Source organism: Manis javanica, chromosome 1, assembly GCF_040802235.1.
Source record: "Manis javanica isolate MJ-LG chromosome 1, MJ_LKY, whole genome shotgun sequence".
Taxonomy (NCBI): domain Eukaryota; kingdom Metazoa; phylum Chordata; class Mammalia; order Pholidota; family Manidae; genus Manis; species Manis javanica.
The window spans coordinates 544,668-569,327 of NC_133156.1; the positions used below are offsets into that span (position 1 = coordinate 544,668).

The 24,660-nt window shown below is 42.4% G+C and overlaps 1 protein-coding gene and 1 long non-coding RNA gene across 3 annotated transcripts in view; one reads left to right on the top strand and one right to left on the bottom strand.

Annotated features, from left to right (window-relative positions):
• Positions 1–13,401, bottom strand: part of LOC140844092 (uncharacterized) — a 36,964-nt gene extending 23,563 nt beyond the window's left edge. For both annotated transcript variants that reach the window (XR_012122320.1, XR_012122311.1), the window contains exons 1-2: positions 13,231–13,401; positions 12,934–13,137 (exon numbers count right to left, since the gene is read on the bottom strand). This is a non-coding gene — a long non-coding RNA (uncharacterized lncRNA). The remainder of the gene's footprint in view (positions 1–12,933; positions 13,138–13,230) is intronic.
• Positions 13,402–17,079: 3,678 nt separating this feature from the next.
• Positions 17,080–24,660, top strand: part of LOC140844063 (transmembrane and coiled-coil domain-containing protein 5A-like) — a 45,791-nt gene continuing 38,210 nt past the window's right edge. The window contains exons 1-2 of the mRNA XM_073215308.1: positions 17,080–17,512; positions 23,735–23,961. The gene's annotated coding sequence lies outside the window, so the exon portion shown is untranslated. The remainder of the gene's footprint in view (positions 17,513–23,734; positions 23,962–24,660) is intronic.

Here is a 24,660-nt window from a genome sequence, read left to right on the forward strand (position 1 = left end):
AGATTCACAGAAACCAAGAATAGACTAACAGTTACCAAAGGGAAAGGGACTGGGGTGGATGGCATGGAATGGAGGGATAAATGATTGGGGGAAAAAGGGGATATAATGATTACCAAGTATAATGTGTGTGTCGGGCATGGGGAAGGCTATACAACACAGCGAAGCAAATAGTGTCTCCACAGCATCTTAATACAATAACAGACACTGACTGCAATGGTGTATATGGGGGGAATTTGGTGATGGGGGAGTCTAGTAAACTTAATTTTCTGCATGTAATATTGATTAATTATAACAATGTAAATAAATAATTTAATGAATAACTAAAAAGAATGCAGTAGCCCACTTTAAAAAAGACATGCGAAGCCCTATGTTTATCACAGAACTATTCACAACAGCCAAACTAAGAGCCAATCTGTAGATGAATGGAAAAAGAAGATGTAGTATATATATATATATACAATGGAATTTTATTCAGCCTTAAGAAGAAAACAAATCCTACCATTTGCAAATAACATGGATGGAGCTAGACGGTATTATGCTCAGTGAAATAAGCTGGGTGGAGAAAGACATAGTACCTCATGATTTCACACATATGTGGAGTTTAAGAGCAAAGAAAAACTGAAAGAACAAAACAGCAGCAGAATCACAAAACACAAGAATGGACTAACAGTTACCAAAGGGAAAGGGACTGGGGAGGATGGGTGGGAGTGGAGGGAAAGGCGGCATTATGAGTAACACGGATAATGCGTGGGTTGGCATGGGGATGCCTGTACAACAGAGAGAAGTAGTGATTTGACAGCATCTTACTATGCTGATGGACACTGAGAGCAAAGGGCAATTTGGGGAAACTTGGTGATGATGTGAGTCTAGTAAACTTAACTTTCCGCATGTAATTATCAGTTAATGATAGCAACACAAATAACCAGATACCTTAATAGATAAATTAAAAGAATGCAGTAGCCCACTTTTAGAAAGAAATGTGCAGACCAATGTTAATCACACCACTATTCACAACAGCCAAGCAAAGAGCATATCTGTGGATGAATGGACAAAGAACATGTAGTATATATAGACAATGGAATATTATTCAGCTGTAAGAAGAAAACAAACCCTACCATTTACAACAACAAGATGGAGGTAGAGGGTATTATGTTCTGTGAAATAAGCCACCTACAGAAAGACAAGTATCATATGATTACACCCATCTGTGGAATATAAGAACAAAGAAAAAACAGAAGGAGCAAAACAGCAACAGACTCACAGAACCGAAGAATGGACTAACAGTTACCAGAGGGGAAAGGACTGGGGAGTATGGTTTGGACTGGAGGCACAACAGGGGGGAAAAAGAGGGGGCATTATTGTTAGCATGCATAATGTGGGGGGTGGCACGGTGATGGCTGTACAACACAGAGAAGAAAACCAGTGATTCCATAGAATCATAATATGCTGATGGACAGTGACTGCAATGGGGTCGATGGGGGTAACTTCATGATGGGGGAGTCTAGTAAACTTAATGTTCTGCATGGAATTGTAGATTAACGATAACTAAATTTAAAAAAGAACAAAGAAAAAATTGAAGGAACACAAGAGAAGCAGACTTAGAGGACCCAAGCATGGACTAACAGTTACCAAACGGTAAGGGACTGGGGTGGATGGGTGGGAATGAAGGCATAAGGGGTGGTGTAGATGAAGTGGGAATTATGATTACTGTGTATAATATGGGAGGTGGGCATAGGTAGGGCTGTGCAACCAGGGAAGACAAGTGGTGCTTCTATAGCATCTTACTAAGCTGGTGGACAGTGACTGCAATGGGGTACCTGGGGGGGAACTTGGTGATGGGAGGAGTCTAGTAAACATAATGTTACTCATGTAACTGTGGAATAATGATACCAAAACAAATAAGTAAATAAACAAACGCAGCAGCCCAGTTTGAAAAAGACATGCACCCCTCTGTTTATCACAGCAGTATTCACAATTGTGAAGGTAATTGTCCATCAGTAGATGAACAGATTAAGGAGATGTGGTACATATACACAATGGACTCAAAAGAAACCCACAGTACATTGGATGTGGTTTCCATTTTCCCTTATGCTGTCAAGGTATTCATTGCCCACCTCACCAAATTAACACACCTGGCTAGGGTACCAGGCTCTGAAATGGGAACCTCCTCCTCTCATCTAGGAAAGAGGCACCACTGTGACATCATGGAATCTTCAGGCAACAGTGCTGCTCTTTCAAAGTCCACCTCCAGCGAGCGGGCAGTTCCCAGCCATTGGAAGCTTCATAATTTTGTAAACAGTAGTGGTTCTGGCCTACACATATATATGAAATGATTTCACTCTTATGTGGAGTATAAGAGCAAAGAAAAGCTGAAGGAGCAAAACAGCAGAAGACTCAGAACACAAGAATGGACTGACAGTTACCAAAGGGAGGGTGACTGCTGTGGATGGGTGGTAATGGATGGATATGGGATGTGGGGAATAAAGGTAGCATTATGATTAGCAATAAAAATGTTGGTGGGCACGCAGAGGGCTGTACAACAGAGAGGAGAGAAGTAGTGATTCCAAAGTATCTCACTATGATGATGGACAGTGACTGTAATGAGGTATCTGGGGGGAACTTGGTGATGCGGGGAGTCTAGTAAACACAATGTTACTCATGTAATTGTTGGCTAATGAAACCAAATATAAACAAATAATTAATATATGAATATATGAAAACTAACGCTGGAGCCCAGTTTAAAAAAGACATATGCAAACCTACATTTATCACAGCACTCTTCACAAAAGCGGAGCTAATTGTCCATCAGTAGATGAATGGATAAAGAAGATGTGGTCCATATACACAATGGAATATTACTCAGCCTTTAGAAGAAAACAAATCCCACCATCTGCAACATGGATGGAGCTAGATGTTATTATGCACAGTGAAATAAGCCAGATGATGAAAGACAAGTATCAAATGATTTCACGAATCTGTGGAGGACAAGAACAAACCAAAAACTGAAGGAGCAAAACAGCAGCAGACTCACCGAACCCAAGAATGGACGAACAGATACCCTAAGGAAAGGGAACGTGGCAGATGGGTGGGAATGGACAAATAATGGATGTGTGGAAGAAAGAGGGCATTATGATTAGCACACGGGGAGCTCTGTACAACACAGAGATGATAAGCAGTGATTCCACAGCATTCTACCACACTCATGGACAGTAACTGCAAGTGGGGTATGTCGGGGGAACTTGGTGATGTAGGGAGTCTAGTAAACATGATGTTCCACATGTATCTGAAGATTAATGATACCCAAATAAAAAAAAAGAACCAAGAAAAAACCGAAGGAGCAAAACCGCTACAGACCCACAGAACTGAATGAAGAATGGACTAACAGTTACCAAGGTGAAAGGGACTGGGGAGAATTGTTGGGAATGGAGGGATAAAGGGGGGGGAAAGAGGGGCATTATGTTTACTAAGTATATTGTAGGGGGGCACAGAGAGGGCTGTAGAACACATAGAAGACGAGTAGTGATGCAACAGTGTCTCTCTATGCTGAAGGACAATGACTACAATGGGCTATGTGGGGTGAACTTTGCTATGGGTGTAGTCTAGTAAACATAATATTCGTCATGTCACTGTAGCTTAATGGTAACAACATGAACAACATAAATGAATTAATCTAGAAATAAATGAAAAGAATGCAGCAGCCCTGTTTCAAGAAGGCATGTGCAACCCTATGTATATCACAGCACTACTCACAATAGTGAAGGTAAGTGTCCATCAGTAGTTGAATGGATAAAGAAGGTGTGCCACAAATACACAGTGGATGGAATACAATTCAGCCATTAGAAGAAAACAAATCCTACCATTTGCAACAACATGTATTGAGCTATAGGGAATTATGCTCAGTGAAATAATCCAGGTGAAGAAAGACAAGTATCAAAATGTTTCACTCATCTGTAGAGTATAATAGAAAGAAAAACAAAAGGAGAAAAACAGAAGCAGACTCACAGATCCCAGGAATGAACTAACAGTTACCAAAGGGAAAGGGACTGGAGAGGATGGGTGGGAGTGGAGGGAAAGGGGGCATTATGAGTAACACGGATAATGCGTGGGTTAGCATGGCAATGCCTGTACAACATAGAGAAGAGAAGTAGTGATTTGACAGCATCTTACTATGCTGATTCACACTGTGTGCAACGGGATACTTGGGGAAACTTGGTGATGAGGTGAGTCTAGTAAACTTAATTTTCCACACGTAATTGTCAATTAATGATAACAACACAAATAAACAGATACCTTAATAAATAAATAAAAAGAATGCAGGAGCCCACTTTAAAAAAGACAAGTGCAGACCTATGTTAATCACAGCACTATTGACAACAGCCAAGCTAAGATCCTATCTGTAGAAGAATGGACAAAGAAGATGTAGTATGTACATACAGTGTAATATTATTCAGCTGTAAGGAGAAAACAAATCCTACCATTTAGAGCATGAAGATGTAGGTAGAGGGTATTATGCTCAGTGAAATAAGCCAGGTAGAGAAAGACATGTATCATGATTACACTCATCTGCAGAATATAAGAACAAAGAAAATACAGAATAAGCAAAACAGCAGCAGACCCACAGAACCGAAGAATGAACTAACAGTTACCAAAGGGGAAGGGACTGCAAAGTATGGTTTGGACTGAAAGCACAACATGGGCGAAAAAGAGGGGGCATTATTGTTAGCATGCATAATGTGGGGGGTGGCACGGGGAAGGCTGTACAACACAGAGAAGAAAAGCAGTGAGTCCATAGCATCTTACTATGCTGATGGACAGTGACTGCAATGTGGTTTGTGGGGGTAACTTCGTGATGGGGGTGTCTAGTAAACTTAAAGTTCTGTATGCAATTGTAGATTACTGATACCTAAATTAAAAAAGAACAAAGAAAAAACTGAAGGACCTAAACAGAAGCAGACTCAGAGGACCCAAGAATGAACTAACAGTTACCAAAAGGTAAGGGACTGGGGCAGATGGGTGGGAATGAAGGCATAAGGGGTGGCATAGATGAAGTGGGCATGATGATGAGTGTGAATAATATGGGGGGGTGGGCCCGGGGAGGGCTGTTCAGCCAGAGAAGACAACTGTTGATTCTATGGTGTCTTACTAAGGTGGGGGGACAGTGACTGCATTGGGTTATCTGGGGGGTACTTGGTGATGGGAGGAGTCTAGTAAACATAATGTTACTCATATAATTGTAGATTACTGACACCAAAATAAATAAATAAATAAATGAATGAATGTTCTAGCCCAGTTTGAAAAAGACTTATGCATCCCGCTGTTTATCACAGCAGTATTCACAATTGCAACGGTGATTGTCCGTCAGTAGATGAACTGATACAGGAGATGTGGTACATATACACAATGGAATCAAAAGAAACCCACAGTACCGTGGATGTGGTTTCCATTTTCCATTTTGCTGTCAAGGTATTCATCGCCCACCTCAACAAAATCACACACCTGCCTAGGGCACCAAGCTCTGAAATGGGAACCTGCTCCTCTCATCATACACATTCTGTCTCTAGGAAAGAGGCACCACTGTGACATCATGGAATCTTCAGGCAACAGTGCTGCTCTTTCAATGTCCACCTCCAGCGAGTGGGCAGCTCCCAGCCATTGGAAGCTTCATAATTTTGTAAACAGTAGTGGTTCTGGCCTACACATATATACGAAATGAATTTACTCTTCTGTGGAGTATAAGAACAAAGAAAATCTGAAGGAGCAAAACAGCAGAAGACTCAGAACACAAGAATGGACTTACAGTTATGAAAGGGAGAGTGACTGCTGTGGATGGGTGGTAATGGATGGATATTGGGTGTGGGGAATGAAGGGGGCATTATGATTAGTAATAAAAATATTGGTGGGCACGGGGAGTACAGTACAGCAGAGAGCACATAAGTAGTGATTCTACAGTATCTCACTATGATGATGGACAGTGACTGTAATGCGGTATCTGGGGGAACTTGGTGATGGGGGAAGTCTAGTAAACACAATGTTACTCACGTAATTGTAGGCTACTGAAACCAGATGTAAATAAATAATAAATATATGAATATATGAATATATAAATAACTAATGCTGGAGCCCAGTTTAAAAAAGACATATGCAAACCAACATTTATCACAGCACTCTTCACAAAAGCTGAGCTAATTGTCCATCAGTAGATGGATGGATAAAGAAGATGTGGTCCATACACACAATGGAATATTACACAGCCTTAAGAAGAAAACAAATCCTACCATTTGCAACAACATGGATGGAGCTAGATGTTATTATGCACAGTGAAATAAGCCAGATGGTGAAAGACAAGTATGTAATGATTTTACGACTCTGTGGGGGACAAGAAAAAAAGCAAAACATGAAGGAGCAAAACAGAAGCAGACTCACTAAACCCAAAAATGGACTAACAGTTACCAAAGGGAAAGGGACTGGACTGGATATTTGGGAAAGTAGGGCTAAGGGGAGAGGGAAAAAAAGCTCGCATGATGATTAGGATGTACAATGTGGGATGGTTTAACAGGGAGCACTGTACAACACAGAGAAGACAAGTAGTGATGCTACAGTATCTTTCTATGCTCATGGACAGTGAGTGCAATGGGGTATCTTGGGGAATCCTCGTGAAGGGGGAGTCTAGTGAACATAATGTTACTCATGTAATTGTATATTAATGAGAAAGATACATAGAAAGATAGAAAGATAGATAAAGAGGTAAATAGATAATAAGTGAATGAATGAATAAATAAATGCATACATGCATTCATACATAAAGAAGGAGGGAGGGAGAAAGGAAGGAAGAAATATCCAAATCATCAAGTCCCCCCACATACCCCAATAAAGTCACTGCCCATCAGCATAGCAAATGCTATAGTATCACTACTTCACGTCTCTATACTATACTGATTTCCGTGTGGGACCTCTCCCCTACATTATTATGTGAGCTAATCGTACTGCCCCCTTTCCACCCTTCTCCTTCACTTCCCAGAAAGCCTTACCAGTCCATTACACTTTGGTAAATTGGTGATAGGGGGAGTCTAGTAAATATAATATTACTGATTTAATTGTATATTAATGACAGAAAGATAGATAGATGGATAGAAAGATATACAGACAGTCAGATAGAAAGACAGAAAAATGAATGAATGAATACATGAATAAATAAATAAATAAAACAGGAAAGGAAGGAAGGAAGGTGGGAATGGAGGGAGGGAGGGAGGGAAGAAATCAGCAGCCAAGTTTAAAAATGACATGTGCACCCCTATGTTTATCACAGTACGATTCACAGTAACCAATAGACAATTACATGAGCTACATTATGGTTACTACATGCCCAAGATCAAGTCCCCCCACAGATCCCATTATAATCACTGTTCATCAGCATAGAAAGATGCTATAGAATAACTACTTGAACTCTCTGTACTATACTGACGTCCCAGTGGGAACTCCCCACACATTACGTGAGCTAATCGAAATGCCCCCTGTCCACCCTTCTCCCTCCCTTACCAACCAGCCTTCCTAGTCCCTTACCTTGTCGTAAATTGGTGATGGGTGGATTCTAGTAAACATAATGCTACTCATGTAGTTGCAGATTAATAAAAAATAAATAAAAAATAAATAAGTAAGGACATAAATGTATACATACATAAAAAACAAATAGAATGCAGCAGCCCAGTTTATAAAAGACATGTGCACCCCTATGTTTATCACAGCACTATTCAAATAGGTAAGCTAAGTGTCCATCAGAAGATGAACAGTGAAATACTATTCAGCCATAGGAAACAAACATATCCTACCATTGACAACAACATGGCTGGAGCTAGAGGGAATTATGCTCAGTGAAATAACCCAGGCACAGAAAGACAAGTATCAAATGATGTCACTAACCTCTGGAGGAGAACCAAGGGAAACTGAATGAGCAAAACAGCACCAGATTCACAGAACCCAAGAATGGACTAACAGTTGCCAAAGGCAAAGGGACTGGACTGGATACTTGGGAAAGGAGGGATAAGGAGAGAGGGAAATAAAGTGCACAGTAAGATTAACATGTACAATGTGAGGGGGGTCACAGGGAGGGCTGTACAACACAGAGAAGACAAGTAATGATGCTACAGTATCTTACTATGTTCATGGACAGTGAGTACAAAAGGGGTATCTTGGGGCATCTTCGTGAAGGGGGAGTCTAGTGAACATACTGTTACCCATGTAATTGTATATTAATGACAGAAAGGTAGATAGATAGAAAGATACATAGATAGAAATACAGACAGACATATAGATAGATAGAAAATAAATGAATGAATGAATCTATGAATAAATAAATATATACAGACATACAGAAAAATGGAAAGAAATGAAGAGAAAGCAGCAGCCCAGTTTAAAAATGACATGTGCACCCCTATGTTTATCACAGTATTATTCAAAATAAGCAATCTACAATTATATGAGCTACATCACGGTCACTACACACCCCGGAGCAACTCGCCTCCACACACACCATTACAGTCACTGTCCATCAGCATAGAAAGTTGCTACAGAATCACTACATGAACTCTCTGTACTATACTGACTTGCTCATGGGACCTACCCACACATTATGTGAGTTAATCATACTGCACCCTTTCCACCCTTCTTCCTTCCTTCCCAACCAGCCTTCCTAGTCCCTTACCCTTGGGTAAATTGGTTATGGGGGTAGTCTAGTAAACATAATTTTACTCATATAGCTGTAGTCTTATGATAAATAAATAAAGAACAAGTAAATACATGAATGAATACATAAACACATATACATAAAATATCAATAATAGAATGCAGCAGCCCAGTATATAAAAGACAAGTGCACCCCTATGTTTATCACACCTCTATTCAAAATAGCCAAGCTAAATGTATATCAGAAGATGAACAGTGCAATAGCATTCTTCCAGATGAAGAAAACAAATCCAACCATTTGCAAAAACAAGGAAGTAGCTAGAGGGTATTATACTCAGTGAAATAAGCCAGGCAGAGAAATACAAGTACAAATGATTTCACTAACCTCTGGGGAAGGAGAACCAAGACAAACTAATGAGCAAAACAGCACCAGATTCACAGAACCCAAGAATGGACTAACAGTTACCAAAGGGAAAGGGACTGGGGTGGATAGTTGGGAACAGAGGGATTAGGAGAGAGGGAAAGAAGGTGAACATTATGATTAGCATGGATAATGTGGGAAGGGGGTCACAGGGAGGGCTGTACAACAAAGAGAAACAGGTAGTGATTGTACAGTGTCTTACTATACTCACGGACAGTGACTGGAATGGGGTATTGGGGGCATCTTCATGATGGGGAGTCTAGTACACATAATGATACTCATGTAATTGCATATTAATGACAGAAAAATAGATAGGCAGATAAATGGATAGACAGATAAATGAATGAATGCACGAATAAATAAATAAATAAATACAGAAGGAAATAAAGAAAGAGAGAGAGAGAGAGAGAAAGAAAGAAAGAAAGAAAGAAAGAAAGAAAGAAAGAAAAGAAATCAGCAGCCCAGTTTAAAAAAGACACATGCACCCCTCTGTTTATCACAGCACTATTCACAATAGCCAATCTACAATTACATGGGCTACATTATGGTGACTACACGCCCCACATCAAGTCCACCTCACATACCCCGATACAGTCACTCTCCATCAGCATAGCAAGATTCTATAGAATCACTACTTGAACTCACTGTACTATACTGTCTTCCCTGTGGGACATCCCCACACATTATGTGAGCTATTTGTAATGCCACCTTCCACCCTTCTCCCTCCGTTCTCAACCAGTCTTCTTAGTCCCTTAGCCTTTGGTAAATTGGTGATGGGGGGAGTCTAGTACACATAATGTTATTCATGTAGTTGTAGACTAATGATAAATAAAGAATAAATAAGTACATAAATGAATACATGCACACATACATAAATACATAAAAAATAAATAACAGAATGCAGCAGCCCCGTATATAAAACACATATGCACCCCTATGTTTATCACAGCACTATTCAAAATAGCCAAGCTAAGTGTCCATCAGAAGATGAACAGAGCAATATTACTCTGCTAGATGAAGAAAACAAATCTTAACATATGTAACAACATGGATGGAGCTACAGGGTATTATGCTCAGTGAAATAAGCCAGGTGGAGAAAGACAAGTATCAAGTGATTTCACTAACCTCTGGAGAAGTAGAACCAAGACAAACTAAATGAGCAAAACAGCACCAGATTCACAGGACCAAGTTCTCATCCCAAGAAGGAAAGCATCCTAACTATATATAGTGATGGATGTTAACTAAACTTACTGCTGTAATCATTTCACAATGTATAACACATATATCAAATCATTATGTAGTACACCTAAAACTAACACAATGCAATCTGTCAATATATCTCAATTATAAAGCTATTCATTTTAGAATCATCTAACAGCACATAAAAACTTACAATTGTAGGCGCGCCGCTCCAGCGGTGGGCAAGAGCAGGACCGAGGGTGCCCCTGGGTGGAGCAAGGCGGCGGCGAGGGGCTGGCGCGCCGGGCGCGGGGAGCTGTCAGCGGCCGCTCTCGCAAGGCCTCCCCGCTGGCTGTACCCTTTCCACCGTATGAAGGCCTTCAGGGAACTTCGGCGGCAGCAGCTGCGGTGGTGGGGGGGACTTGATCTGGGGCGTGTAGTCACCATAATGTAGGTCATATAATTGTAGATTGGTTACTGTGAATAGTACTGTGATAAACAGTGGTGCACATGTCTTTTATAAAATGGGCTACTGCTTTCTTTCTTTCCTTCTTTCTGTATTTATTCATGCTTTCATTAATTCATTTATCTATGTATGTATTTATTCATGTATTCATTAATTCATCTGTCTGTCTATGTATGTATCTATCTGTGTATCTACTTATCTGTCTATATTTCTCTCATTAATATACAATCAGATGGTGGCGGCGGCGGCAGCAGCGAGTGTTTCGCCGCTTCCTTGGGAGGAAGGAGCGTTCGTCTGGGCGAGGACGGGCAGGAGGCCTACCCTCGAGCGCCTCCCGAGCCTGTGCCCGCGCCCGCGCCTGCCTCGCTAATCCTGACAGCCCCAGCCGCCCGCACCCGCTGGTTCCCGGCCCGGAGGTTCCCCAAGGAGGCCCCGGAGGCGGACCCAGGCGGCGGCGGTTCGGCAGCCAAGCGGCCTCAGGGTACCGAGGCTGGGAGTGAGAGAGTGCGCACGCGCCGGCCGAGGGCCGGCTGGGCCGCCACGCAGGCGACTTGGGAAAATGACACGGTGTCACTGCGGCGCACTGCCTGATGGGGGAGGACAGGGAAGTCCTGCGGACGGACCAGGAGATCTCAGCAGCTTGGAGGAACCGGTGGAACGCCCGCCGCAGGCTGACGCTGCTGCACAGATCGCCTCTCCGATCTGTTTTTTTGGGGGTGGGGTCTCATCGTTATCTAGTAAGGAATACGCGGGTTTTTTTTCAATATCATTAATCAACAATTACATGAGCAACATTATGGTTAGTACAATCCCCAGATCATCAATACCCACCCACATACCCCATTACAGTGACTGTCGATCAGCGTATACTATAGAATCACTACTTCACTTCTCTGTACTTCACTGACTTCCCCGTGGAACTCCTCCCACGTTATGTGAGCTAATCGTAATGCCCCCTTTCCACCCTTCTCCATCCATTCCCAGCCAGCCTTCCTAGTCCGTTACTCTTTGGTAAATTGGTGATGGGTGGAGTCTAGTCAACATAATGTTACTCATCTGATTGTATATTAATGAGAGAAATATAGACAGATAAGTAGATACACAGATAGATACATACAGACAGATGAATTAATGAATACATGAATACATACATAGATAAATGAATTAATGAAAGCATGAATAAATACAGAAAGAAAGAAAGAAAGAAAGAAAGAAAGAAAGAAAGAAAGAAAGAAAGAAAGAAAGAAAGAAAGAAAGAAGTAGCCCATTTTATAAAAGACATGGGCACCACTGTTTATCACAGCACTATTCACAGTAACCAATCTACAATTATATGACCTACATTATGGTGACTACACGCCCCAGATCAAGTGCCCCCCACATAGTCCATTGCAGTCACTGTCCATCAGCGTAGCAAGATGCTATAGAATCACTACTTGAACTCTCTGTACTATACTGACTTGACCGTGGGACCTCCCCGCACATTATGTGAGCTAATCGTAATGCCACCTTTCCACCCTTCTCCCTCCCTTCCCAACCAGCCTTCCTAGTCCCTTACCCATTGGTAAATTGGTGATGGGGGGAGTCTAGTACACATAATATTATTCATGTAGTTGTAGACTAATGATAAATAAATAAAGAATAAGTATCACATAAATGAATATATGCACACATACATACATTAAAAATAAATAACAGAATGCAGCAGCCCCGTATATAAAACACATGTGCACCCCTGTTTATCACAGCACTATTCAAAATAGCCAAGCGAAGTGTACATCAGAAGATGAATAGAGCAATATTATTCTGCCAGATGAAGAAAAAAAATCCTAACATTTGCAACAACATGGATGGAGCTAGAGGGTATTATGCTCAGTGAAATAAGCCAGGCGGAGACAGACAAGTATCAAATGATTTCACTAACCTCTGGAGAAGTAGAATCAAGACAAACTAAATGAGCAAAACAGCACCAGATTCACAGGACCAAGTTCTCATCCCAAGGAAAGCATCCTACTACATATAGTGATGGATGTTAACTAAACTTACTGCTGTAATCATTTCACAATGTATAACAAGTACATCAAATCATTATGTAGTACACCTAAAACTAACACAATGCAATCTGTCAATATATCTCAATTATAAAGCTATTCATTTTAGAATCATCTAACAGCTCATAAAAACTTACAATTGCAGGCTCGCTGCTCCAGCGGTGGGCACGGGCGGGGCCGAGGGTGCCACTAGATGGAGCAAGGCGGCAGCGAGGGGCGGGCGCGCAGGGCGCGGGGAGTTGTCAGCGGCCACTCTCGCAGGGCCGCCCAGCTGGCTGTACCCTTTCCACTGTATGAAGGCCTTCAGGGAACTTCGGTGGCGGCGCGCGGTTCGCGGCTTCCTGGGGAGGGAGGAGCGTTCGTCTGGGCGAGGACTGGCAGGAGGCCTACCCTCGAGCGCCTCCCGTGCCCGCGCCCGGGCCCGCCTCGCTCACCCCGGCAGCTCCAGCGGCCCGCACCCGCTGGTCCCCGGCCCAGAGGTTCCCCGAGGTCGCCCGGGAGGCAGGTCCTGGCGGCAGCGGCTCGGCAGCCAAGCGGCCTCAGGGTACCAAGGGGGAGAGTGAGCGCGCTCGAGGGCTCGCAGGCAGGGCTGGCAGGGACGCTGCGCAGGCGCCTTGGGAAAATGACCCCGGGGTCACCCCGGCGCGCTGCCTGATGGGGGAGGCTGAGGAAGACCTGCGGGCTATAAGCCTTATGGGAGGGGTGGTGCGTGCGTGCCGCACAGGCGGAAGCGAGCGCCAATTTCCGCTCGGCTGATTGGAGCATTTCAGTTGCAACAGGCGTCTGCCAAAAGCTGCAGGAGCGTTAGCCGTGTCGTCGCAGGGTCGCTGTTGGGAGACCCTGGAGGCGCTGCGCAGTTCAGAGAAAGGTCGCCTCCGCTACGACCGCGACTGGATGCTGCGGGGCGAGGATATTTTAGAAGAAGTTACATCTCCTCCCAAGCTATTTTCTTACTGTGGATGGGTGTTAGATAATGTCTTAGCCCATCAGCAAGAGAACCCACTTCCCTTAAAAACTTCAACAGCCTATAGATTACTTCAGACCTAGACCAGCCTCCATTTGTTTCCTCATCTCCTGTCACAAGCCCTGGCTTCTCACCAGCCTCCTCAACAGCAAATGGAACCAAGAGCAAACGTGAGTCCCAGCACGCAGAATCTATTCTATGGTACTTCAGTTCCCCCTGGGGGTCCCAGTGGAAGGCTGCATCTGGATGTATGGGCTGGTTTACAGAATGAAAGGAGTGGAGAGGCTGAGGCACTAGCAGGAGGAGGAGAAGAAGGCGCCAGACCTCTCTGAGAGGGCTTCTGAAGAACTGAAGCGGTTTGATGAGCGAATGGAGCTGAAGCGTCAAGAAGTCCAGTACCTACGGGAATGGATGGACATTAAAAGCTGAGCATCGCCACAGAGCAAAGATTCTCAACCTGAAGCTTCAGGAAGCAGAGCAACTGCGCCTGAAGCAAGTGGAACAGGAGCGGCTGCGGATGAAAGGCCAGATCCACCTGCGGAGACGGTATGCCCTGTAGGAGGAGGTGCTGCACCTCAGCCAGCAGCTGGACGCCTCAGAGCAGCACAGAGACCTGAAGGCTGACCTTTCTCCCTTACACACCCGAGGCAGCCAGCTGTGTGGCCTCATCTCGGGGATCATCTGGGCCACTTGTGACATGAGGGGACTTCAGAGGGACTCTCAGTCTTTGAAATGGAGAACCTTAAAAACAAAACTTTTCTGATTCAAAACGAGTGCCTGCTTATTATAGAGAATGGCAAACATCACTTGTCATCTCCTAATCTAGTTAGCCACTGTGACATTTTCTGTTTCTTCCCTGTGAGATTCCCCACCCCAAACTGGACTCATCTACGTAGAGTTTCATATTGTAACTTAAAAAGTACATGTTTCTTCTGATTGCAAAATACTTTAATTCATTCGGTAATATTTATAGTACTGCTTATAGTACAAATGGAAACTTTACAGAAATGTGAATTGCTTTTCATTGAGCACATAAGTACTGTAATCATTAAAAGTATTTTGATGTTTTTAAGGTACTGTTAAGAAATGCAGGTATTGCCTTCACACATAGTAGATATGAAATAAATATGATTAACAGATGAAATTTGATACTTCCAACATACACCCATACTAAAATTTATTGAAAAAAATAATGCCTGTTGAATATTTAAGTTTCTTTATTCTCACTACCATGCATAACACAGCAGCTTATATGTCTTATCCATATTTCTGATTATGAGATAAATTCCTAGAAGTGAATTAGTCAACGAATTTTAAGTTTCTTGATTCACATCCAAAACTTATACCAATTCACACTTGTATAAATTGTATGTTCTCACCCTTAGTTCATATGTCTACCAGAATTCATGATTTAAAAAACCAATTTATATGACCTATAAATTATTAAGAACTTTAAGCATTTATCATATCTGAGGAAGAAATTTATTTTTATAGCCTGTTGTTCCCTTTGAATTCTCTCCATGGCTTTTGCTTACCTTTCTTTTTGTAAAATTTCAGACCTATACAGAAGTAGAACAGCCCATTGGGCCTCATGCACCCATTCCCCAGCTTCAGCAAGACTCAACACGGGGCAGTCTTGTTTCATCTATACTTACACCTGCGCCCCTCATGTTGGTTTATCTGGAAAATACTTCGGTATGTACCTCTGGAAGAGGTTTGTACCTCTAAAAGTATGACCCTCGTATGTACCTCTAAAAGATGAAACTCTCTGTTAACATAACCAGATACTAATCTTATACCTAAAAACCTAAAAAGTTTCCTTAATATGACCAGATATCCAGTCATTGTTCAAATTTCTGTAATTGTTTCAAAATTTTTTAACAATTGGTTAGAAAATTAACATCCACACAGGGTTCAGCGTTTTGGTTTCCTTTATGTATGTCTTCCTCTTCCCATATAAAAGATAGCTTACTAGAGGTACTATTCTAGACTTTGATTTTTTTTTTCGATTTAGAGTTTTTTTTAAGCAGTTTGTCCATGTGCTTTCAGGCTGCCACCCTCTGCCCCTATTTTTTTTTATTTAAGTGTCATTGATATACAATCTTTTTTTTCTTATTTTTTATTTTATTGTTTTGGTATCATTAATCTGCAATTACATGAAGACCATTATGTTTACTAGGCTCCGCCCTTCACCAAGTTACCCCCCCACAAACCCCATTACAGTCACTGTACATAAGCGTAGCAAGATGCTGTAGAAACACCACTTACTTGTCTTCTCTGTGTTGCACAGCCCTCCCTGTGCCCGCCCACCCACGTTATATATGCTAATCTTAATGCCCTCTTATTTTTCTCCGCCCTTATCCCTCCCTGCCTCCCCATCCTCCCTAGTCCCTTTCCCTCTGGTAGGTGTTCGTCCTTTGTTGGGTTCTGTGATTCTGCTGCTGTCCTGTTCCTTCAGTTTTTCTTTGTTCTTATACTCCACATATGAGTGAAGTCATTTGGTACTTGTCTTTCTCTGCCTGGCTTATTTCACTGAGCATAATAACCTCTAGCTCCATCCATGTTGTTGTAAATGGTAGGATTTTTTCCTTTTGTTATGGCTGAATAATATGGCACTGTTCATCTTCTCATGGGCACTTAGCTTGGCTATTGTGAATAGTTCTGTGAAATACGGGCGCGCATGTCTTTTTTAAACTGCGCTGCTGCATTCATTCATTTCTTTATTTATTTAACATTACTCTCCAGGTACATGGGTAACATTATGTTTACTAGACTCCCCCCTTCACCAATTTACGAAAGGGTAATGGACTAGGAAGGCTGGCTGGGAATGGCAGCTGGGAATGGCAGGAGAAGGGTAGAAAGGGTTCATTACAACTAGCTCACATTATGTGGGAGGGGTTCCACGGGGAAGTCAGTGTAGTACAGAGAAGTCAGGTAGTGATTCTACATTATCTTACTAAGCTGATGGCCAGTGATTGTAATGGGGTATGTGGTAGCGGGGAGACTTGATGATCTGAGGAGTCTACCAACCATAATGTTGCTCATATAATTGTTGATTAATGATACTGAAAAAAATCCCACGTTTTCCTGACTAGATAACGATGAGACCCAGGAAAATAAAAGATTGGAGAGGCTAGGGTTGCAGCAGCGTGAGCTCCCGGCGGGTGTCTCGCCCATCCTGCGCTCTACCGGTCGGTCCGCAGGTCTTCCCCGGCCTCCCCCATCCGGAAGCGTGCCGCGATGACAACGGGGTCATTTTCCCAACGCGCCTGCGTGGCGTCCCTGTGGGCCCTCGGCCTGCGCTCGCCCTCGCGCGCACTCGCTCACTCCCGCCTTCAGTACCCTGAGGCCGCTTGGCTGCTGAGGCGCTGCCGCCGGGTCCCTCCTCCGGGACGACCTCCAGGAACCTCCGGGCTGGGAACCAGCGGGTGTGGGCTGCTGGGGCTGCCGGAATGAGCGAGGCGGGCGCAGGCGAGAGCTCGGAAGGCGCACGAGGGTAGGCTTCCTGCCCGTCCTCGCCCAGACGAACGCTACTCCCTCCCCAGGAAGCTGCGAATCGCCCGCCGCCGCCGCCGAAGTTCCCTGAAGGCCTTCGCATGGTGGAAAGCGTACCCCCAACGGGGCGGCCCTGCGAGAGCGGATGCTGACATCTACCCGTGCCCGGTGCTCCCTTCCCTCGGCGCCGCCTTGCTCCGCCCCGGGGCGCCCTTGGCCCCGCCCATGCCCACCGCCTGTGCGGCGCTCCTGTAACTGTAAGTTTTTAAGTGCTGCTAGATGATTCTAAAAGGAATAGTTTCATAATTGAGATATATTGACAGATTGCATTGTGTTTTAGGTGTTCTACATAATGATCTGATATATGTGTTATACATTGTGAAATGATTACAGCAGTAAGTTTAGTTAACATCCATCACTACATATAGTTAGGATGCTTTCCTTCCTGGGATGAGAACTTTTAATATCTACACTCGCAGCATTTAAATATACAAATGCAACATCGTTAACTATATTCACCATGCTGTATATTACATCCCAAGACTTGCGCATCTGGTACCTGGAAGTTTGTAACTTCTGACCTTCACCCATCGTGCCTACCCACCTAACCCCTCCTCACGCCCGCCTTCTCTGGTATTCACCAATGTGTTCTGTATATGTATGAATTATCCCTTTTTTGTTCTGTTTTGTTTTAGATTCCAAGTGTAAGTGATATCATACAGTATTTGACTTAGTTCACTTAGGGTGCATCCATGTTGTTACTAATGGAATAATTTCCATTTATTGGTAACTTAATAATATATCACATTGTGCATATATATACAATATTTTCTTTGTCCATTCATCCATCAGTGGACACTTAGATTGTTTCCATGTCCTGGCTATTGGAAGCAATGCTGCAGTGAGCAGAGAAGATATTTTAAGGTTGTGATTTCACCTCCTTTGGATAAATACTCAGAAGTGGAATTGCTGAATCATGTGGTAGTTCCATTTTTTATTTTTTATTAAAGCTCCATACTGATTTAGATAGCAGCAGGACCAATTTACATTCTAACAGTGCAGTGAAAGGGAACCCTTCTCTCCACATTCTAGCCAACACGTGGTATTACTTGCCTTTCTGATAATAGACATTCTAACAGGTATGAGGTGATACCTCATTGTGGTTTTGATTGGCATTTCCTTGAGGATTAGTGATATGTAGCATCATGTGCTCCTTGGCAATATGTATGTGTCCTTTGGAAAAATATCCATTTACATCCCTGCCCATTTAGTAATTGGGTTATTTGGTGGGTTTTCTCCCCTACTGAATTGCATTAATTCTTCCTATATTTTAGATATTAATCCCTTATCAGATATGTGGTTTGAAAATATTTTCTCTCAATCTATAGATTGTCTTTTTATTTTGTTGATTGCTTCCTTTGCTGTACAGAACCCTTTTAATTTGATAGAGTCCTACTATTTCTTTTTACTTTTGTTGCCTTCTTTCACTCTTGGTGTCAAGTTCAAAAAACCATCAACAAGTCCATTGTCAGTGAGCTTCCCCTCTTGTTTTCTTCAAGGAAGTTCATGACTTTAGGCCTTAATGTTTCTGTCTTTGATCCATTTTGAGTTGCTTTTTGTGTATGGTGTAAGATAATCATCCAGTTTTGTTATTTTGCTGTGCAGTTTTCCCAACCATTTGTTCAAAAGACTGTCCTTTCCCACTGTATATTCGTGGCTCCTTTGTTGTAAGTTAATTAACCCTGTATGACAGGGTTTATCTCTGAGCTCGCTATTCTGTTCCATGGATCTCGGTGTCTGTACTGTACTGCTTGGATTATTTTAGCTTTATTGATAGAGTTTGAAATCAGGGAGCTTGATGCCCCCAGCTTTGCTGGTCTTTCTCAAGATTGCTTTGGCTATTCAGACTTTCGTGGTTCCATACACATTTTAGGTTTGTGCTAGTTCCATGAAAAATGCCACAGGGGTTTTGGTAAGGGGTTACACTGAATCTGTGGATTGCTTTGTGTAGTATGTGGTGATAATCGTTTCAGTCTAAGAACACAGACTCTTTCCATTTCTTTACCTATTCTTCAGCTTCTTTCATCAGTGTCTTACAGTTCTCAGCATATAGATTTTTTCACCTCGTTGGTTAGATTTATTCATAGGTATTTTATTATTTTCAATGCAGTTATAAATGGGAGTAGTTTCTTAATATCTCTTTCTGATAGTCCACTGTTAGTGTGTAGAAACACAGCTGAGTTTTGTATATTGATTTTACATTCTCAATATTGACTACATTCAGTTAGTTGTAACAGCTTTTTGAGTCTTCAGTGTTTTATGTGTATGTCATATACATATAATGATGGTTTTGCTTCTTTTGTTCTGATTTGGTTGCCTTTTGTTTCTTTTTCTTGCCTAATTGCTCTGGGTAGGACTTCCACTACTTTGGTGAATAAAAATGCAGGAGTGGCCCCCTATTCTTGTTCCTGATCTTAGAGGAAAAGCTTTCAGTTTTTCACATTGTTGATGATGTTAGCTGTTGTCTTACCACATATGACTTCTATAATGTTGAGGTATAATCCCTCCATATGTACATTGTTGAGAGTTTTTGTCGTGAATACATGTTGAAGGATTTCTCAAATACTTTTTCTATATCTCTTGAGATGATCATTTGATTTTTTTTTTGTTTTTTTCATGGTTTTCAAAATCTTTTATTAAGGTTCTATTGATATACACTCTTATGAAGGTTTCACATGAAAAACAATGTGGTTACTACAGTTACCCATATTATCAAGTCTCCACCCATACCCCAATGCAGTCACTGTCCATCAGTGCAGCAAGGTGTCACAGATCACTATTTACCTTCTCTGTGCTACAGTGTTATCCCCATGATACCCCACCACATTTATACTAAGCATAATACCCCTCCATCCCCTTCTCCTTCCCTCCCTCCCCACCAGCTCACCCACACCCCTCTCCTCTGGTAACCACTAGTGTCTTCCCCGTGTCTCTGACTCTGCTGCTATTTTGTTCCTTCAGTTTTGCTTTGTGGTTATACTCCAGAAATGAGGGAAATCATTTGGCCCTTCTCTTTCTGCACCTAGCTTATTTCAATGAGTATAATAACCTCCAGCACCATACATGTTGTTGCAAATGGTAGGATTTGTTTTCTTCTTATGGCTGAATAATATTCCATTGTGTATATGTACCACATCTTCTTTACCCATTCACCTACTAATGGACCCTTGGCTTGGCTAATGTGAATAGTGCTGTGATAAACATAATGGTGCATGTGTGTTTTTCAAACTGGACTGCTACATTCTTTTTATTTTATTTTATTTTATTTTACTTTTATTTATTTAGTTTTATTTTGGTATCATTATTCCACAATTACATGGAGAACATTATGTTTAGTAGGCTTCCCCCTTCACAAAGTCCCCCCCACAAACCCCATGACAGTAACTGTCCGTGAGCATAGTAAGTTGCTATAGAATCTCTACTTGTCTTCTCTGTGTTGCACATCCCTCCCCGTGCCCCCTCCACATTATACATGCTAATCATAATGCCCCCTTTATTTTTCCCCTTCCTTATCCATCCGTTCCCACCCATCCTCTGCAGTCCTTTTCCCTTTTGTAACTGTTAGTCCACTCCTGGTTTCTGTGATTCTGCTGCTGCTCTGTTTCTTCAGTTTTCTTTGTTCTTATTCTCCACATATGAGTGAAATCATTTGATCCTTGTCTTTCTCTGCCCAGCTTATTTCACTGAGCATAACACCCTCTAGCTCCTTCCATGTTGTTTGCAAATGATAGGATTGGTTTTCTTATGGCTGAATAATATTCCATTGTGTATATGTACCACATCTTCTTTATTAATCGGTCTACTGATGGGACAATTTGCTTGGCTATTGTGAATAGTGCTGTGATAAACATAGGGGTGCACCTGTCTCCATAAAACTGTGCCACTGCATTCTATCTTTATCTATCTATCTATCTATCTATCTATCTATCTATCTATCTATCTATCTATTGTCTATCATCTATTTTTCTATCTAATCATCTATTTATCACCCATATCTTTCTATCAATGATCTATTTATTTATAATTAATCTACAATTAAATGAGTAACATTATGTTTACTTGAGTCACCCCATCACCATGGTCCCCCCAGATACCCGATTCCCATCACTGTCCTTCAGCGTAGTAAGATACTGTAGAATCACTACTTGTCTTCTCTGTGTTGTACAGGGATTTCCGTGCCACCCTCCCATATTATATATGCGAATTCTAATGTGCCCATTGGTCCACCCACCCTGATCCCTCCATTCCCACCCATCCACGACAGTCTCTTTCCCATTGGTAACTTTTAGTCCATTCTTGTGTTTTGTGAGACTGTGGCTGTTTTCTCCTTCAGGTTTTTCTTTGTTCTGATACTCCAATTAGTGACATCATTATATATATGGTGAAGAATATTCCGTGTTCAAACAAAAAAAAGGATTTGTTTTCTTCATCTGGCTGAATAATATTCCACTGCTCACCTTCTGATGGACACTTAGTTGGCTATTGTGAATAGTGCTGTGATAGACATAGGGGTGCACATGTCTTTTATAAACTGGGCAGCTGCCTTCTATTATTTATCTATCTATCTATTTATCTATTAATTTATTTATCATCGATATACAATTACATGGATAACATTATGTTTACTAGACTCCCCCTATCACCAATTTACCAAAGGGTAAGGGACTATGAAGGCTGGCTGGGAAAGGAAGGAGAAGGGTAGAAATGGAGCATTAAGATTAGCTCACGTAATGTTGAGGGGAGGTCCCACGGGCAAGTCAGTATAGTACAGAGAAGTCACGTAGTGATACTATAGCATCTTACTCTGCTGATGGACAGTGACTGTAATGGGGTATGTGGGGGGGGACTTGATCTGGGCCGTATAGTAAACATAACATAGCTCACATAATTGTAGATTGCTTATTGTGAATAGTGCAGTGATAAAGATAGTGTTGTACGTGTCTTTTTTAAACTTGGCTGCTGCTTTCTTTGTTTCTTGCGTTTCTTTCTTTCTTCTTTATTTCATGTATGTATTTTATTTATTAATGTATTCATTCATTTATCTGCCTTTCTGTCTATCTATAATTCTGTCTTTGTATGTATGTATTTATTTATTCATGCACTCATTCATTTATCTGTCTATCTTTCTATCTTTCTGTCATTAATATACAATTACATGAGTAACATTACAGTTACTAGACTCCCACCATCATGAAGATGCCCCCAGATACCCCATTGCACTCTCTGTCCATGAGCATAAGATACTGTAGAATCACTAATTGTCTTCTCTGTGTTGTACAGCCCTCCCTGTGATACCCCTCCCACATTATACATGCTAATATTAATGCACGCTTTCTTTCCATCTCCCCTTATCCCTCCATTTCACACTATCCACCCCAGTCCCTTTCCCTTTGGTAACTGTTAGTCCATTCTTAAATTCTGTGAATCTGGTGCTGTATTGCTCATTCAGTTTCTCTTGGTTCTCCTTCCCCAGAGGTTAGTGAAATTATTTGATACTTGTGTTTCTCCGCCTGGCTTATTTCACTGTGCATAATACCCCCTAGCTCCATCCATGTTGTTGCAAATGATAGGATTTCTTTTCTTCATATGGCCTAATAATATTCCACTGCTCATCTTCTGATGGACACTTAGCTTGGCTATTGTGAATGGTGCTGTGATAGACATAGGGGTGCACATGTCTTCTTTAAACTGGGCTGCTGCATTCTATCATTTATTTATTTGTTTATCATTTATCTGCAATTACATGGGTAACATTATGTTTACTAGACACCCCCATCACCAATTTTTGAAAGGTAAGCGTCTAGGAAGGCTGGTTTGGAAGGGAAGGAGAAGGGTGGAAAGGGGGCATTAAGATTAGCTCACATAATGTGGGAGGGGTTCCACAGGAATTCAGTGTAGTACAGAGAAGTCAAGTAGTGATTCTATAGTATGGTACTATGCTGATGGACAGTGACTCTAATGGGGTATGTGGTAGGGGGGAACTTGATGATCTGGGGAGTCTACTAACCATAATATTGCTCATATAATTGTTGATTACTGATAATGAAAAAAAAAACCCTGCGTATTTCTGACTAGATAACTGTGAGACCCAGGAAAAACAAAAAGATCGGAGAGGCGAGGGTTGCAGCAGGGTGAGCTCCCTACGGTCCGTCAGCAGGGCTTCCCCAGCCTCTCCCATCAGGCAGCGCGCCGCGGTGACCCGGGTGTCTTTTTCCCAAGGCGCCTGCGCAGCGGCCCCGGCGGCCCCCGGTACCCTGAGGCTGCTTGGTTGCGGAGCTGCCGACGCCGTGCCCCGCCTCCGGGGCGACCTTGAGGAACCTCCAGGCTGGGGACCAGCGGGTGCGGGCGCGAGCTCTGGAAGCGCTCGAGGGTAGGCCTCCGGCCTGGCCTCGCTCAGATGAACATTCCTCCCTCCCCAGGAAGCGGCGACCCACATCGACCCCCGCTGGCCGCCGCCGCCGCCGCCGCAGAAGTTCCCTGAAGGCCTTCACCTGGCGGAAGGGTGCAGCCAGCGGGGCAGCCCTGCTAACGCGGCCGCTGACAGCTCCCCGCGCCCGGCGCGCGCACCCCTCGCCACCGCTTGCCTCCGCCCCGGGGCTCCCTCGGCCCCGCCCGTGCCCAAAGCCCAAGATGCGGGCCTGCAATTGTACGTTTTTTTTTTCTTGCATAAGGTTTTTACTCTGCATGTTTGTGAGATTCATTCATCTTGAATTGCTGATTCAGCCCTTTCTATTGATGAGTAGTAATTCATTGTATGAATAAACCACAGATTTTTTTAAAAGTCTGTTTTTAGTTTTCCTACTATGAATAAAGTCCATTTTCATTTGCGTAAAAGCCTGTAAGTGGAATTTCTGGGCCATAAGGTCAGAATGTTTTTAAGTTTATCCAAATTGCCGGATATTTTTCCCAAAATGGTATACCATTTCACATGCCCACCAGTTTGATTAACAGTTGATGTCTGGCAGTGTCAGTTTTTTTAATTTTAATCATTCTAACGTAATTGTGATGTCACAATGTTATTTTAATTTGCTTTTATTTCATGACTAATGTTGCTGAATGTTTTTCCATGGACTCATTGGCCATTTGTATCTCTTCTTTTATGAAAAACGTCTCTTCACTTTTCTGCATTTCTTAATTCAATTTACAATTTTTTTATATTTTGGTATCATTAATCTACAATTACATGAAGGACATTATGTTTACTAGGCTCCCCGCTTCACCAAGATACCCACACACACCCCTTCACAGTCACTGTCCATCAGCATAGTAAGATGCTGTAAAATCACTCTTTGTCTTCTCTGTGATGTACAGCCCTCTCTGTGACCCCCCTCCCACATTGTACATG